We start from the raw sequence: 13,255 nt of genomic DNA on the forward strand, positions 1-13,255 counted from the left end.
TTTCAAATTCTCTCTATTACAAACCTTGTTATCACTAATTTATTACTTATTCAAAAACTGATCAATTGTATTCTCAAATGAATACTTATCTTAAAAAAACAAGATCTAAGATGGCTTTTCTTTGATGACCTCGTTTTCCACAGTGTTAAATCTCTCTCCAACTCTATTTCCTGTGATTTCATATCATCTACAATGGCTATAACATGTCTATGAACCACGCCCTACGCCACTTCGTTCTGCATCTGAGATTTAAACTTTATCGTGCTCTACGTGTCGTCCTAAACTGGTATTTAAACCACTATTCACCTCTTATATAGCCTTGCTAACGAGACCGGTTCTAAAGAACCACGTGATATACACAAGGTATTCGAATGAAAACCTTGTAATTCCGAAAAAGTAATTCATTATCACACCAAGTAGAAATTGATTTCTGTCTAATTCGTTCCTCAAACGAAAGAAATCATATTTTCCAATGACTTTGTAAACCGAGGCCGTTTTTTTCATGTTTAGCTCATGAATTGAAATGCAAAATAAAGCATTTTTTGTTGCAGACGGAATCCTTCTCAATTTCTTCCTTTTAAAATAATCGATATTTTTAATAATTTGACATTTTTTTATATGCAATGTGTTTCTTAATGAAGTGTTATAACGAAAATACATTTAGCACATCTGTCGTTGTAATCTGGCGATAAAAAGGGAAGTAAATAAATTACACGTCGTCTACGCAAAACGAAAGAAGAAAGTGAATCATAAAACAGTCTCTCGGTAAATAACAATGAAACTTAGAAACGATGTTTTGAGAATAAAATGTTGAAGTAGAAATATTATTGTCTAAATAAATATCTTTCTTAGATCAACCCTACTTGATTTTTCCATGACGCATGGTCTGTAAAAATGACCAGGACTTCGGACCGGGGTTGATTCCCCGACAGCTATGAAACGGGAAAAGAATCATCTGCATCGTTTCTTTTTTTTCGGGATTCATTATTTATTTCAAACATTAAATACAAAGCAAGATGTTATAATCCGAGTAATTTCTCTTCTAAAACTTATTTTTATACCGTATCTTCGTCACTATGTCTCGAAGAAAAGCGACACGTACAGGTTTGTCTTATAAATTCGCTTGACTCATGAACAATGTTACAATGTTGTCATACTTGTTTTAAAAAATAATTTTATTTAATTTCATGATACTAGCTTCAAACGTAGGTTGGTTTATTTTGTTAATTAATGGAGGAATAAATGTACCTTAACTCATGTTTTGTCACGGAAATTAAAATTATCAATTGTAATCGTGATATGAAATCCTCCCATTTAAACTAAATTAATAGTATATATTATATAGCCATGGTTTTCTTGTCATTTATTTAATTATTTGATAGATTGATTATATTAATGGCACATTCTTATGAGTTAAATAAAGAAAAGAACGATTTCATTGCTTCTTTATCACGTTGGCATACAGTGCGGTAGGCATCAAAAGCCTGAAAGTTAATTCGATGGTCGGTACGATCTCCAGACAAGGTACACAAGATATACACAACAGCTGCCAACTAAATGTCACTCAAATCAAAGTATCCAATCCCAGGCTTAATTCCAGATGATTGACAGAGGTTCTTAGACCAGGTAAATTAGAAGGAGGTGCTTATTTCCTCCCCCTTTGAATTGATTTATATGATTTTTAAAATTTAAATTCAAGCAAGAAAATGATTTTCTTTTTTAATCAATAGGTTGTAAAATTATTTAATTGATTTAGAAAAAATCTTTTATGAGTGTAGTTCACACAAGGTATGAACAGAATCCCGAAAACAGATACAGTACTGTTTGACACAAGGTGAGAGAGAGCAGTTCAGGTATGTTGACGGTGAACTCACACGGGCCGAGCTGTCATTTAGGGGGGTAGGGGAGAAGGGGGTGGGGGTCTTGACCGCACAGGAAGACAGTTTGCTGATTAGAGAGGTACACATACGTTTCAGTTTTCTAGCGAGGAAATCTCATCGATTTGACACTCAGGTAGATTATATTTCCAGTTTATTTCCACGCCGAAAAGGTAGGCTGTTTAAAGTCATCATGTTTTTTCCTGCATATTATTTTTTTGATTATCTAATGCCAGATAAAATTAATGAAAAACTTCTATTTTATAGTAACCTCCATGGTTTGATAAAATCGGGTAGAGCATTTTCATGCATTGCATTTTATAATTTTGCTTTGTTTTTTTTTTTTTTTTTTTTTTTTTTTTTTTAATTTAGACATATTAAGGAAAGTAACTAATTTATTAATGATAAAAATAAATTTTAAAAATTGAGCCTAAATGGACAAAATCAGTGTTAAAGTTATCAATGTCTTCAATTGTTTGTTATTATTTTCTTTTATATCAAGATTTTAAATAATTGTGCATACAAGCAGATCAGAGGCTAAAACACATTCCTGATATTACCAGACGATACATTGTAGATCGAAGAAAATGAATATTGTATTTAAAAAGGATATAAATCAATCCCCTGCTCATGTATCATTATAATTTTTCGGGGTGGGGGGTGAGGGGGGGGGGGTTACCTGTTCAAAGTGTCTTACTAAAAATTATACTATAGTGACTCTGCCTAATTCAATAAAAAAATTAATATTTAATTTAAAAAATCATACAATTCGATAAATTAAAAATAAAACTAGGGAATCGATAATTTCATTTCCAAAAATTAATTTTGATTCTCTGCTTCACCATGATATTATTGTTTTCTTAATTTAATTTATAATTGTTAATTATTTAAATTCTTAATTGTATTATTTTTATATTTAATCTTTTCCTTCCACGCTTTATTTCAATATTTATTTCATGATGAAAAACTAAGGGATAAAACGTTATTTTCTGTTTCTTGGTTAAATAATCTTATTTTAGTTAACAAAACGAAAAAGAAACTCGGAATACTTCGGTAGTTTCTCCCTTTAGTAAAGATAAAAAGAGAGGGTGTCCGAATAAACACGATAAACGCAAAACACGATACACGATAGAACCTGATAAACGATCTACACGATAAACGCAAAACACGATAAACGGAAAACATGATAGAAAACGCAAAACACGATAAACGGAAAACACGATACGATAGGATACGATAGGATACACGCACGATACGATAGGATACACGCACGATACGATAGGATACACGCACGATAGGACACGATAGATTTGTAAAGAATAACGATGCAGGTACTGTATATACGCAGGATGTTACCTGAGTGTATTACCTGTATGCGTTTTCCTACGACTTTGTAAACTGAGGCCGTTTTTATTCATGTTTAGCTCATGAATTGAAATGCGAAATAAAGCATTTTTGTTGCAGACAGAATCCTTCTCAGTGGCTTTCTTTTAAAATAATCGATATTTTTAATAATTCGACATTTTTTTTTATATACAGTGTGTTTCTTAATGAAGAGTTATAAAGAAAAATACATTTAGCACCAAAATCTGTCGTTGTAATCTGGCGACAAAAAGGGAAGTAATTCAAATTACACTTTGTCTACGCAAAACGAAAGAAGAAAGTGAATTATAAAACAGTTTCTTGGTAAATAACAATGAAACTTTGAAACGATGATTGGAGAATAAAATGTTGAAGTAGAAATAGTATTGTCTACATAAATATCTTCTTAAGATAAACCCTCCTTTATTTTCCATAACGCATGGTCTGTAAAAATGGCCAGGGATTCGGACCGGGGTTGTTTGTCCGACAGCTATGAAACGGGAATGCTATGAAACGGGAATGGAATCATCTACATAATGTTTTTTTTCTTTCGGGATTCATTATCAATTTCAAACATTAGATACAAAGCAAGATGTTATACTCCGAGTAATTTCTCTTCTAAAACTTATCATTATACCGTAACTTCGACACGAATAAAAGCGACACGTATAGGTGTGTTTTATAGATATAAATTCGCTTGACTCATGAACAATGTTACAATGATGTCATACTTGTTTTAAAAAATAATTTAATTTAATTCCATGATACTAGCTTCAAACGCAGGTCGGTTTATTTTGTTACTTAATGGAGAAATATATGATCGTTAATTAATGTTAATAATCGATTGTAATCGTGATATGAACTCCTCCCTTTCAAAATTAAATTTATAAATGAAAATTTATTAAATAGGCATGATTTTTCTTATTATTTATTTAATTATTTGATAGATTGATTATATTGATGGCATATTCTTCTAAATTTTAAAAGAAAAGAACGATTCGATTGCTTATTTTATCACGTTGGCATGTGCGGTAAGCATCAAAAGCCTGAAAGTTAACTCGATGGTCGGTACGATCTCAAGACAAGGTATACAAGATACACATAACAGCAGCAAACTAAATGTCAATCAAATCAAAGTATCCAATCCCAAGTTTAATTTCAGAATTTCAGTAGAATGACAGGGTTTCTAAGACCAGGTAAATTTTAAGGAGGTGCTTATTTCCTCCCCTTTTAAGAAAATGAACGCATAAAACCTTGCAAGTAGAAGTAACTGTGGTTTTGAGAAGAATTACACTGTATGAAACAGAAAATTTTAATATACGTCAGTGAAATCCTATTTTGTTTTCCTGTAATGTGTTTATTTTATAATAATAAATATAGCTACCTATGTATAATGCTAACTATTGTCCACAATAAAAGCTTTTTGTTTAAATATGAATTACATGTATACATATTCCTACTCAATCGATAATTTGTGTTTTTTTCTAGAAAAAAATGTATATCGGTATTTGATAACATTGTTTATCGTGTGCATAAAATAACATAACATTCCAGGGTTTTGGAAATTCTGTTTAAGACACATTTGTGCTATGAATTATCGAAAAATACAATACAATTTGTTACTGTATATCAAACAAATTATCTAAAGCAAAATTTCTACTTATGCGTATGTTCTTAAATATTTGCTTCTACTAATAATTTGCACTGTTTTCATTAGATTAAGGAATGTGCATATATTTTTTTTAATCATTGCATTGCATTAATCTCCGTTATTTTACAATTAAAGGATCGAATTTTTTAATGTAATTATCAATTGAATACATATGTCTGAAACACAATATTTCAAAAATTTCATTAGTTTTTCTACAAAAAAGTAAGTCGTTAAAAGTTTCAGTGCGGCCTTATTTGACGTTACCGCGTGGCTCAGTGGTCAGAGCGTCTGCTCTAGAATTGCAAAGTAATGAGTCAATCCTTACGTCGCGGGTTCGAATCCCACAGTGGTGTGTGCAGACCGGTCCTTCGGATGAGACCGTATAATACAAGGCCCCATGTCATAGTAGGTGCTGGAACGAAAAAAAAATTCCCTCCCTGCTCAATTGCCGAGTATTGGACGAAATTTGAAGATCCCCATCGGCAAGTGGTGGCGTCTCCATATGAGTGAAAAATACTCGAGAGGGACGTTAAACAATGTACAATAGATCAATTATCTTTTAAGACAAATATATGGGCTTCAGTTCTATTTCATTTTGCTTTATGCCCCGATGGTTACGCACGTATTTTTAGTATGCAACTTTACAGCAACTTATACTAATTGAAAGATTATTCGATCGTATCAAGTGATTAGCTGGTCCTCTGTCACTGATAGCATAAATAACAGGGGGACAATAAAATAAATACAAGTCCATCATTAAAAATCATTTGGATGCCCACTCCGACCGACTGATTAAAAATAGCTCGACACAAAACTTGCATTTGTATATTCCAGGACACATTTTTTTTTCTTAATGATTCTTTTTAAACCGTCAAAAATATGTTTAAATTTGCAGGGGGGTTTCAATCTTCAACTTCTCTTACTTATGCCGCAATATACCTTCATCACATGCATAAGAATCTTATAATTTTATGTTGATTCTATACGCAAGGAAATGCTCTTCCTTTAAAACTAATTGAAACGAGGTTAATTATTGAGAAACAAGTTGATGCAACAAGAATATCCGCATTCTAGTTTTAAGTCATAATTTTGTTCTATGGTTGATACAATGAACTTGTTATCAAATACAATTTATCATTGGGTAAAATGCTGAATGACATTTTTCATACTACGTTACATCGTTAGTGCATTATTAATACTCGGAATTGACAACCAATTTTCCCGATCATCACATGGCCGATGTGATTAGTTGGCATGGGATGCTCATTCCTGAATGACACCTATTCCCCCCTTTGATGGCGAGTTCTGTGTTTGCTCTGCTCTTATTTTTATTTGCTTGATGGACTTTTGAACTTGATTAGTATTCGTTATCGCCATATGTTTCTAACATGAAAATAAACGATTCGACTAAATCATCGAGGCGTCTTAATTGTTTTTTACATAAAAGCAGTATTATGAGTGCTACAGGAAGGGACTGGATCACCCTGCTGCAGTAAAAAAAAAAGCTGCATGACTACATATATTCATCTGAAAAAAGGTTTTACACAAGAATTAAATATAACCCCCCCTACATGTACCTGTTTTGTTAAGTTTACAAAAAAAAGAAACTTTTACACAAGAATTAGATGTACCCTTCCCCTACATGTACCTGTTTGGTTTTTTTTAATTTACAAAGAAATGTTGCTAAGACGGTTAGAAATATTTTAAAATTACTCAATATTTGTATTCCTCTTCATATTAGGAAAAAGTCGTTCTATTAGAGCTAGATTTATCCGTACTTAAAAAAATAAACCATCCTATCAACCGAAATATTTTAACGTCTGTCACCAAATTTCGTAATTTGTTAAGTGAAGAAAACTTCCTAGTTCCTTTAATTTCTTTTCAGTAATGCATCAGGTTGTTTTCATTTTCGCAATTGTACATTCATATGGATACGGTAATGTATTTTCTATAATCAATATATACTCATGTATCAATAGTGTGAACTGTATTTCTTTTCAATATATTCATAATTGTAAAATAATGCTAGTTGCTTATCAATTGGATTACAAAGAGAAGGATTGCAAACAAGGTAAGGCTGATATACCTTATGTCCTTTTTTCGTAATGATCTATTTTTGCTTTTTCTGCGATCATTTTTATTTCGCAAAATATAGAATACACAGAATTTATGTCAAATATTATGTGACATAAAATATTACTATTTTTGAAAAAAAATCTCAAATCGTAAAAAAGATCTGCAAAATAAAAAAAACTGTATAAATCTACCTTTTTTCGCAAAATTTTCAACACGTGAAAAAAAAATTATTGAAAAAATCAAAAAAAGATATCAAGCTTCAAAAAAATTTTAAAAATCGAACTACTCATACGAAAACGTATAAAACAGCTGCAGTCAACTAGTTGTCAATTGGAACTCAACCTTGATTACTCATTTGTCAATTGAATATGCAAAAGCGGGTAACCACTAGGAATCGAATGTAGCATTCGCCTGTTTTGTGTTTAATTTTGAGGTGACGTCAGTCGACTGCTTTTCACTGAGTTGACCATCAGTTGAATACTAATAATTTGGTAATTTTATGCAAGTAAAGAGTTAACCATTGTTGATTACTCAAGTTAACTTTGTGACATCTTGAAGAGTTGACTAACGCTGACAACTCGGGGTTATAATAGCCATCTTACTTTATTTTTATGGGGTGTAAATTAGTCTGTGTGTTTTGCTAGAAAGTTGAGAATATTTAATTAAATAAATTGATTTTTCTTAAATAATTCATTCTGTGCAATCCATGTATGGATATTACTTAAAAAAATTTTCTCCAATTTTTTCTTCAAGGCATTATTTTATTTTGTACTTAAATATTAAATGAATCCTGATTAATTGTAGTAGATCACTTTCTTTTCCAATCATATTATTTTTATACGATTTTATTTAGAAATCTAGAACATAAGATAAAGGAGGAAAACAGCTTTTGATAGAGTGTCAGCTCATTTTATTTTTATGCATTTATTTACACCCTGTGTAAAGATATTTATTGTTTTAGTATCCCCATTACTTGTTTCTTAAATTTTTAGGTCACCTGAGTAAACTCAGGTGACCTATTGCTATCCGTTTTCGTCCGTCGTCGTCCGTCGTTCGTCGTCCGTCGTGTGTTAACATTTGAACATTTTCAGCTTCTTCTCTGCAACCACTTAATCAATTTCAACCAAATTTGGCACAAAGCATCTATGGGTACAGAGGAACAAAAATTGTGAATTTCATGATCCCTGTCCCCCTTGGGCCTGAGGGGTGGGGCCAAAACCACTTAAACTAATGCAATCTTTAAAAATGTTCTTCTTTACTCCTGGACATCAAGCAGTCAAACTGTTTGCATGATTGTAATCAGCATTTAGTCCTTTACCAACATTGTGAAATTCATGGCCTTGGGGTCAGGGGTTCTAGTGCTAGGGCAGGGCTAAATAAGTAGGTAGTGAAAATGCATTATTTCTTTAGAAATCTTCTTCTCTACTCCTGGGTATTAAATAAACCAACTAAGTACATAGTTATGATGAGCAAGAGTGCCTCTACCAAAATTGTGAATTTTATTGCCCCAGAGTTAGGGGTTCTGGTGTTAGGGCGGGGCTCTATTGATTATATATAGTGAAAATACATGATTTCCTTGAAAATCTTCTTCTCTGTCCTTGGGTATTAAATATACTAACTAAGTGCATAGTTATGATGAGCATGAGTGCCTCTACGAAATTTTTAATTTTATGGCCCCAGGGTCAAGGGTTCTGGTGTTAGGGGGGGGGCTCTATTGATTATATAATGATAATACATGAATTCTTTGAAAATCTTCTACTCTGCTCCTAGGTATTAAATAAACCAACTAAGTGCATAGTTATGATGAGCAAGAGTGCCTCAACCAAAATTGCGAATTTTATGGCCCAAGGGTTCTGGTGTTAGGGCGGGTCTCTATAGATTATATATAGTAAAAATACATGAATTCTTTGAAAATCTTCTTCTCTGCTCCTAGGTATTAAATAAACTAACTAAGTGCATAGTTATGATGAGCAAGAGTGATTTACCAAAATTGTGAATTTTATGGTCCCAGGGTCAGGGTTTCTGGTGTTATTGATTATATATTGAAAATACATGAATTCTTTGAAAATCTTCTTCTCTGCTCCTAGGCCTTAAATAAACTAAGCACATATTTATGATGAGCAAGAGTGCCTCTTTTAAAATTATGAATCTTATGGCCAAGGGGTCAGGGGTTCTGGTGTTAGGGGGGTGGGGCTTAATTGATTATATAATGAAAATACATTAAATCTGAGAAATTTTTTTTCTTTGTCTCTGGGTATAAAGCAGATGAACTACCTTTATAGTTATGATGAGCAAGGGCCCTAATCTTGCAGAATTGTGAATTTCAAAGCCCCAGGGTCAGGGGTGGGATGGGGGCTCTACTTATATACTTAAAATGAATTTATTGTTTGAAATCTGCTCTTTTGTATTTATAAAACATTTATTTATTTTTTGATATTAAGGGTGCCTTTTTGAAATTTGTGCAATGTGTGGACATAGGGTCAGGGGTTTATGTCTCAGTGTTAGGGGCACTACTGGTTAGTTGGAATGCATTTTTGTTCCCCTACCCTGCATATGGGTATTCAGTAACCAAGCTAAGCAACTGCTAAGTGTATTGTTATGAGGATCAATAGTGCCTCTTTCAAAATTGTGAATGCCATATAGCATCTGGCTTAAAACATGAATCAAATTCAATAACTGGAAAATTGTTGCATAATGCTCAGGTGACCTATAAGGCCCGTGGGCCTCTTGTTAAAGCTTATTTTGAAAGCAAGAAATAAAATCATTATGATTGTAAAACTAAAAAAAAAAAAAAGAAAAAAAAAACTTTTTTACTTTTCAAAGTAAAAAAAAAAAAGAAATTCTATGAAACGTGAATATTTTCTTTTCTTTGTATTTTCCGCATTGATGCAATATTTAGATGTACAGAAAGACGTTCTGTTTTTAGCAGTTATATTTTAAATGGTTTAAAACATGCTTAAATACCAAAAGTATATTCGAAATTCCATGTTTTCAAATATACGCAAAAACAAATAAGACTTAAAGTAAGCTGTATTGTGTACAAACAAACTTTAAGATATGATTAATGTTTTTCACAGGATGCAGTAAATCGGGTTTCTATGGATCCAACTGTTCTCTTTCGTGTCCTAGCAATTGTTGGAATGATAATTGCCACATAGTAACGGGTACGTGTGATGGATGTAAACCTGGATATCATGGTGATCGGTGTGAAATAGGTACGTGGGATTTAAATTAGAAACGATTTGCGTAATAAAGTGTATTCTAAATAAGGTACACGAACTTTAAAGTAGGCACTTTTGGCATTTGAATAAAGAATAAGTGAGAGTTGAATTAAAAACATAAAGGGTTTTCGTTGGGTATGTAAATTTTTAATTCGGTATGTAAAATTAGAAATACAGTTGGTAAGTGAGATCATTAACCTAAGAAATTTGCCTTGGGTGCGTGCTATTTGAATAAAGTATGTGAGATCCGTTATCACTGGGCTTTTTTTCAAAAACACAGACTGAAAAAAGTATCTTTAAGTTAACATTTTTGAACAAAACACATACATATTTAATTGCATATAAAGAGTCAAATGTTATATTGAAATGCATAGTAGCATATAAGTCCTTTGAACAACATGCATAATTCTCAAGAGTATAATATTAATATAGATGATAAATACAATAACTGTATGCTTTATGATAGTTAAGAGAAATGTCTAAGGAATACAGTTTTGTCTATTTGATCAATTGATTGACTTGATAATTTTATACATCAACGCGTTCGGTTTTATGCAAATTATCACACAAGGCACACCATTGAAATAGTCATGAAATCAAAAACAGACATTTATTCCTTATATTTACATGTTCTATATTGGACGCTATTCCACGTGCTCCCTAAGTGTTTTCTTAACACACCTATCGATGAACATTGCATTTATAGAGAAATAAATTAAGTTTACAATTCGTAATTTATTTCGAACAAAAGACATTGGAAATGTAAATATATTGAGATAAAGAACCGTTTTTAAGCTCAGAAGTCTCCAAGAAATCAAAGGTCGGTTCAAGTGTTTTGAAGGAGTGCGCATTCCCTATCAACCGTGATCAATCATAATCGGAAATAACGGAAAAATCCGTACTTAATTCAAAGTATACTGTAAAAGCAAAAATATTCGTGGGGGATTAAATTTCGTTTATTTCGTTGTTAACAATTATCAACGAAATTAAATCTCACACGAAGTTTTATATGACTATAAATTGAATAGGGGTACTTTCAAAACAACGAAATTAAATCCCCACGAAACTATTCTAGATGACAAAACAACGAAATTTTATCCCCTCGAAAATTTGTGCTTCTACAGTATATAATGGCCGAACAATTGGTATAAGATCGTAAGTATTTAGTTTTATGATAAAATTTGTATTCTGACAATGTAATTGTATCGACCATAGGACTTACGATACTTTAATTTTTACAAGCGAGAGAGAGAGAGAGAGAGAGAGAGAGAGAGAGAGAGAGAGAGAGATCATACGTTTCGTCTTCGAAAATATCAAATCATTATTTACAGAATGTAATTCCAATATGTTTGGAATTAATTGTTGGGAGATGTGTGGAAATTGCAGAGATGGAGCTCAATGCCACCATATAACTGGAACTTGCCCATCAGGATGTTGCCCAGGGTATTTTGGTGATACTTGTACTGAAGGTATTGATGTTTTTATATAGTTATCTTTTTTAAAGAAAGGAAAGCAATGTAATGATTGAATGGTTGTATGTTTTTAGGCCGCAGATTGATGAATATTTCAGTTACATTGAGAAGTCACCATATACTTATGAAATGTTTCAAATTGACCTTTGATCGGCACTGAGAGCCATTGGGCACTGTGGAATTTTTGCGTAACACCCCTTACAAAAATACTATAGATTACTTTATCTTTACCTTAAGTGAAAACTTTGTCACTATGAGAACTTTGATTTGCTATTATATCGTAACTCCGATACTTAGATTTACTAAAGTCCTTACTTTAACATTTTGATTTATTTAAATGATTACCATGAAATCGATTAATCCTAGGATATGTTCCTAGAATATATAAGAATAAAATAATTACATTTGAAAAAAAAAGCTTTATCTTGAAATAATCTACCCTTAAACAATCAGTTTAATATCCCTCTATACTCTAAAATTATGGTTAAACCAAAATATAAAAGATGCAGCTATTGGCTGGGGTGCTAAGAATATGTTTTCAGTGTGTCCATAAAGAGAAGGTAAACATTAATGGTTAACATGAGATTATTAATTCAAATCTCTATATTAGAGTGAAAAAATGATGTTTAAAATACTCAATGATTTTTTTTTATAGTTGAAAGCATATTTGAAGACAACCTTAGAGCCTACATTCACGCCGGTGAGATGGTCGTTTCTGCCATTGTTGTTTTTCTTCTTCTTCTTTGCTTTTGCGTCAAATAACCTACGTCATCAACTTAAGGTAAAAAAAAAATGCCACCTCTATCTAATTTGTTCATACCCTTTAAATCAAGCTCCCTTTGATATAAAAATACATGAAATTTAGAGCACAATATATAAGATATTTCTATTAAAACACAAAAATGAATGACATTTTTCCCCGTTATTTGCTTTAGAGTCGAGATCAGAGAATTAAAAGCAAAGTAGAAGAACAATGTAAAAGGGTCACAGAGTATGGGTAATGGAGAGGAAACCAAGAATCAGTTGATTGTACTTCCAAAACGTATTATCAAGAATTAGGAGTGAACAGTGATCAGGAAAAAAAAATAATTATAGAAATTAATGTACAGAACTACAGTGAAGATCACACAGAAAATAAGATATTAATGAAACAAATATGATCAAATGAAAAATTCTGAATTTTAATTAAATGTATTGAATAGAAATGCTTTTGTATATTGATAAATCACCCGGAAGCTGATAATGCATTAGGGTTTATTAATTTGATCTATAGAGAGTCATCATTTAACTTGATTTCTATCGGTCGCATTTCAATGCGGTCTTTACTACACTAAAGCATGGATATATATTACATGGTACATAAGAAAAATATTTATGTGTAAAATTTGTAATGTAAACGCGGTATAGTTTTTAGTTTTTTTACGCTTTACTATTGAAATATATGGGAAAAGGACTTTTTTCCGCAAATTTTGTGAAAATAGTTTCTTTTAAAAACTATGGATAACTATTTAAGGTCGTAGTCAAAAATATAAAAATGTCAAGACGAGGTGAAATAAAAACGATTGATATGATAAAATCAATATGTCTTCTCGCTAG

General features: G+C 31.8%; 1 long non-coding RNA gene across 1 annotated transcript; it reads left to right on the forward strand.

The window, feature by feature from the left end:
* The first annotated feature begins 6,775 nt into the window (after positions 1-6,775).
* LOC134272163 (uncharacterized) lies at positions 6,776-12,434 on the forward strand. Its single transcript, XR_009993141.1, has 4 exons — positions 6,776-6,826; positions 10,044-10,181; positions 11,519-11,656; positions 12,315-12,434. It is a non-coding gene; the product is annotated as an uncharacterized LOC134272163 (long non-coding RNA).
* Positions 12,435-13,255: the final 821 nt, after the last annotated feature.

The sequence above is a fragment of the Saccostrea cucullata genome, unplaced genomic scaffold, assembly GCF_032062105.1.
Source record: "Saccostrea cucullata isolate Sc308-1 unplaced genomic scaffold, CSIRO_AGI_Scuc_v1 ctg2042, whole genome shotgun sequence".
NCBI lineage: Eukaryota > Metazoa > Mollusca > Bivalvia > Ostreida > Ostreidae > Saccostrea > Saccostrea cuccullata.